Source organism: Heterodontus francisci, chromosome 17, assembly GCF_036365525.1.
Source record: "Heterodontus francisci isolate sHetFra1 chromosome 17, sHetFra1.hap1, whole genome shotgun sequence".
NCBI classification, from domain to species: Eukaryota; Metazoa; Chordata; class Chondrichthyes; order Heterodontiformes; family Heterodontidae; genus Heterodontus; species Heterodontus francisci.
The window spans coordinates 75,970,156-75,976,155 of record NC_090387.1 but is presented as its reverse complement, the minus strand read 5'-3'; positions in this window follow the sequence as shown (position 1 = coordinate 75,976,155).

The window sequence follows — 6,000 nt, the reverse complement described above, 5'->3', positions numbered from 1 at the left end:
GAATTGGAAGAGAGGGAAGGAGAAAATCTTCCAGAAGGGGAAGGATGAAAGAAAGCTATGGTGACTTGAATTAACTAAGGAGTGATATGGTAACCCCAGTGAAAGCATAGCCAGTGTGGAAGCTACCCTTAACTGAGGGCCATGTGCTGAGCTTTTAACATGCTGTCAGTTGATTCCAAAGTTCAATGAGGCAGATATGGAAATTTTTTTTGTCACTTTTGAAAAGCTTGATAGACAGTTGAAATGGCAGGGCGACAGCTGGACCCTGCTGTTACAAAGCAAGCTAACAGGTAAAGTGGCAAATGGAATTCAACCCGGAGAAATGTGAGGAGATGCATTTGGGGAAGTCAAACAAGGCAAAGGAATACATGATTAATGGGAAAATACTGAGAAGTGTGGAGGAAGTAAGGGACCTTGGAGTGAATGTCCACAGATCCCTGAAGGTAGCAGGACTGGTCGATTAAGATAGTTAAGAAGGCATATGGAGTCCTTTCCTTTATTAGCTGAGGTATAGAATACAAGACCTAGGAGGTTATGTTGGAACCGTATAACACCGTGGTTAGGCTACAACTTGAGTAGTGTGTGCAGTTCTGGTCACCTCATTACAGAAAGGTTGTAACTGCAATAGAGAGAGTAGAGAGGAGATTACGAGGATGTTGCCAGGATTGGAAAGTGCAGCTATGAGGAAAGATTGGATAGGCTGGGGTGGTTCTCCTTCGAACAGAGAAGACTGAAGGGAGATCTGATTGAAAAGTACAAAATTTTGAGGGGCCTGGACAGAATGGAGGTGAAGGGCTTATTCACCTTAGCAGAGAGGTCAGTGACAAGGGGGCATAGATTTAAAGTGATAGGTAGAAAAAATAGAGGGGAGATGAGGAAAAACGTTTTCACCCAAAGGGTGGTGGGGGTCCAGAACTCACTACCTGAAAGGGTAGTGAGGCAGAAAGTTGAGGCAGAAACCCTCAACTCATTCAAAAGGAGTCTGGATAAAGGGTGATAGGAATCTGAACCACCCGGGTGAGAGAGGAAAGCTGGACCCACAGGGGGGCCCTCCTTAAGCCAAAAAAGATGGTGCTGAGAGCAGAAGTGAGACCCGAAGATCTGTGTGTTTCCATTGTAACAAGGCAGGTCACCTTCAAGGTGACTATTGGAAACTATGGGGAAAGCCTGTAGGATTAATCAGCATGCTCGACCAGTGCAGAAGGGGCCCTGATGGAAAGTGCAGCAGAGCAGGCTGTGGCTTTAACTGCAACAGCAGTAAGACCCAGGAAACATATTGCTCTGGATGCAGGAAAACTTAACAAAATCCCTGAAGGTTAGCAGGATTTTGTATCCAAAGGGAGAGTAACCCCATACTCCTCGAGTGGGGCAGGCAAGCACATTATATTACTCAGGGATACAGGAACCACCACATCCCTTCTGCTGGGAAAAGGCATAACCTTTCCCCCAGAGAGGGCAGTGAATGCAAGAATGGTAGTGAATGGGATGGGAGAGCGGTGGATGCCCATATTTTTATATCAGGTGCACGGAGTGCGACCTAGTTTCGGGACCTGTGACCTGGGGATTGTCCCTAGTTTGCTTGTGTACTGAGTCGACCAGCTCCTTGGTAATGATCTGGCAGGGGTGAAGGTGGTAGCTTCTCCAGTCGTGGTAGAGAGACCAAAGGAAGTCAGAGACCTGGGGCAGTTGCAGGAGATTGCATTTCCTGATTGTGTGCTGACTTGGGCTATGGCCAAACCAGCTCCCTCAGAGGAGACTGAACTGGCACTGCAGACATATAACCATGCTGTATGGTTGTCAGAATGCTTCTTTGGGGAGTTAGAAGACCCAAAGGATGGGTTAGACAGGTCTTCCCTAGTTGAGGCTTAACAAGCTGACCCAGTATTAAAGAAGTTAGCACAGACTGCCCAAAACGAAAATGAAGCAGAGGGAGTCCCAGAGTGCTACTATGTAAAGAATGAGGTGCTGATGAGGAAGTGGAGCTCTCCTCACAGACCTGAGGAGAAAGAGTGGACAGTGGTTCACCAGATAGCGGTGTCACCGAGGCATCGTAGGGAAATATTAAGAATGGCCCACAAGCTGAGAATGGCTGGACATGTCAGTGTACGAAAAACCAAAGCCCACATAAGGCAGCAGTTTGACTGGCCAAAACTCCACAAAGATGTGATGGAGTTCTGTAAAACTTGCCACATGTGCCAGGTTGTGAGGAAGCCTCAATCTGCAGTAAAATCTGTACCACTAACTTCTGTACCAGCTTTTGGAGAACCCTCCAGCAGAAGGCTGGTGAATTGTGAAGGGCCCATGTGAAAACAAAAGGAGACAGACGAGCACAGGTCTGGCAGTTAGAGAGGAACGGGATGAAAAGGGCAGTGAGGACAGGTTAAAGGAGCGCCAGGAGGATTCCTGAATGGCAGCCTCTACTGTCCGGTCAGCCAACCCTGAAATGTTGGAAAAATTAGACCCCACACCCTGTTGTGTAGGCCAAAGAGGCATCCTAACAAGGTTGCTAACAGAATTTATAGAAACCTGCAAGGACAAGGAAAGTTCCCAAAAAGGCAAACCAACTGTGAGGGCAATGCCTCACCTAGTCAAAGTGCCATTGGAGAGTGCAGTGGAAGCTGGACGGATACCTGCGAACAGGAATGTCCCAGAGGACATGGGGGAGATCAGAAAAGAGACCCTCCCCACAGTAAAGAGAAAAGGAAAACAAAAATGCCCTGAAGTGAGCAACACTTGTATGACTCACCAGAACACTCAAAGTGAGGTCAGGGTGGATGAATTGTTACGACCAACCGCTCAAAGTCCCCAATCAAAATATACAATTCTGATTGTGGTGGGACCAACGCACTGTTAATTCAATCCCGTCACTCCACAGATCGGCTAACATATCATTTAAAACTTTCCAAATGAAAGAAAAACCCAGCCAAATTGTACGATCTATTAACCCCCGAATGAGGCTAACCAAACCAGGTGTCTTTAAATCAACAAATTAACTCTTTAATTGGAAGAGCCAAATTCTTAAACACTACGAAGATATAAACAACATTTAAAATAGAAAAATTAGAGTCCTTATTAAAATTACAGTCCAATGTTGCTTGAAGTCCTCACAGAATGTTGCTTTCCTTCTCCAGCAAATTTCAACAATTAACGACTTGCAAATACTTTCAACAGAATCAATCTGACTTTAGAGTTTTTGAGGGATAAAAGATTGTCACAGTCTAACTTCCCTCCCTTCAGTTTAAATTACCAGAGATCTCTGTTTTGGCTTGATGTTTTAGAATTTTGAGAGATGATAATTAAACAGACTAAATACCCATTCCTTCAGTTTAAATGGTTGAGAGCTTTTTCAGGTGTGCACCACAGCTGTGTCTGTATGTCTCTGTCTGTGGTCTGTTAGAACAAACTGTCTTCAACTAAAAGCCAGTTCAAAACTAAATTGTAACAAATGTATCACATGAGACTCACTCCCAGTGGTTGTTTCCATGGTATCGAGAATGCACCCTTTGAATCACAGTCTCCAAATGGCCATTTCTAAGGCAACGAAAATGCACCTTCCTCTAATTCCTGAGGCTTGCTGGTTCTTAAAGCAATACTGATCCCTTGCAAGCCTTAAAGGCAAACTGCATATTTTGGAAAAAAAGCTACAGGACCATGACAGTATCCACTGCAGAATCCAATCATCAGGGCTCAAGCCCAAAGCTAATCAAATCCCACAATTTCACTTCAGACTCCAGTAAAAACAGAGGCCCAGAGAAAATCTCAGATACCTCACAGAGGCTTAAAACCGATTTATTACCCAATGCCACCATAGGGACAGAAATGATCAAGGTGCTAGAACTTGAAGGGTTAGAACCATATGTTGCAGAAACAGTGACTGAGCGGTTAAAGCTTTTGCATACAGGAGAACTTGCCCTAGACAATCATGGAAATTTGCAGACATCAAGCTTCCCCAACAACCACAGATTTATTGAGATGCCCATCTCCAGGTTATTACAAATTGATACTAAAGAAACTTTAAACCCATTGAACAACACAGTACCAACCCAGAAAAACTTCAAGGGAAAAGGACAATTTAATCAGCCTTGCTGCTGCAAGAAAAAAAAATGCAACAATTCTAAGATTCATGAGTGAGTCAGCGGCGCTTGAGATGGCTTGGCCATGTGAGCCGCATGGAAGATGGCAGGATCCCCAAAGACACATTGTACAGCGAGCTCGCCACTGGTATCAGACCCACCGGCCGTCCATGTCTCCGTTATAAAGACGTCTGCAAACGTGACATGAAATCGTGTGACATTGATCACAAGTCGTGGGAGTCAGTTGCCAGCATTCGTCAGAGCTGGTGGGCAGCCATAAAGACAGGGCTAAATTGTGGCGAGTCGAAGAGACTTAGTAGTTGGCAGGAAAAAAGACAGAGGCGCAAGGGGAGAGCCAACTGTGCAACAGCCCCAACAAACAAATTTCTCTGCAGCACCTGTGGAAGAGCCTGTCACTCCAGAATTGGCCTTTATAGCCACTCCAGGCGCTGCTTCACAAACCACTGACCACCTCCAGGCGCGTATCCATTGTCTCTCGAGATAAGGAGGCCCAAAAGAAAGAATGAGTGAATGAGAGAGAATGAAAAATTAATGTGTGTTTTCCTTTGTTTTTCCCCCACTCCTTTAATGAAATGCTCCCATCATCACATTTCATTCTGTGTGGTACGGAGATGTCATGAAAACCCTATATGCCAAATGGGAAATATTAATTTCATCAGTTGGAACCTTGCATTAGACTTTTACTGGAAGTTCTTACAGTAACTTTTTTTAAAATGATGACCACTGCAATTTACATTTGAAACATCAAAAGACCAGACTGGAGACAACACATCTGACTCAACCTAGCCAGAACAATGGGGTGCTCTCGGTGATTAAATTACCTGGAATGGCCTTATAAGCCCGGTTGTCGGGGCCGTCTACACCCATTGACTTTGAAAGAGCAAACCCCATCCAAGTGTGTCTGGACAGCTTGAGGTGTAGCATCATGAATCTCAGTAAAGATTCCAGAAAGACTTCATTAAAACAACAAAGTGGCTTGATAATGTCATGTGTTACAACCACTCAGGACAAAGCCCCCAATCAATATATATAATTCTGATCACGGTGGGAGCAATGCACTGTCAATTCAGTCCCGTCACTCCACAGGTCGCATCATTTTACTTTAAGCTTTCCAAATTGAAGAAAAAAGCAGCCACATTGAACCCCCGAATGAAGCAAACCAAACCAGGTATCTTTAGATATCAACAAATTAACTATTTATCTAAAAAAAAACTTAAACACTACTAAGATAAACCAATATCTAAAGACCTTATAACTCCTTATTTAAAAATCTAACTTCTGCATTCACATACATATACTCAGTTTTAAATTAGTTGACCGAAAAAATAGAAAAAAAATCTTTCCAAATTACGTTCCTCATGAATAGTCTTCCAATACAACACAGTTAAAGTTCATCTGCAGTCTTCCAAGGCCTGATGAAATCAGAAGGCCCTTCCAAAGGTAGGGGTTCAACAGTTCGGCTGTTGTAGTATTAAACTCTTTTTTTCCCAGCGATGAACACAGCAGAAGGGTCACTGACCTGAAACATTAACTCTGCTTCTCTCTCCACAAATGCTGCCAAAACAGTTGAGTATTTCCAGCATTTCTTGCTTTTATTTCAGATATCAATAATTTGTTGTGAAAGAAAACTTCTTTCTTATTTTTTTATGGAATTAATTCAGCTTGAAGCTTTGTAGAATTTTGAGAAAAAATAATACCGCTTTTCTTCCTTCAGTTTAAATTGTTTCAGAGAACTCTCAACTGACTGCTGCTCAGCTAATTTTTAAAAGTCAAAACTGCCACTTTGAATCTCATGTCCTCTCTCTCTCTCTCTCTGTGGCTGTTGCTTGGAAACCAGAATGTACTCTAGCTCACTGAGCCTCCAGAACTTTCTGCCTTAAAGATGTACACATCTTTTACAGTCTTA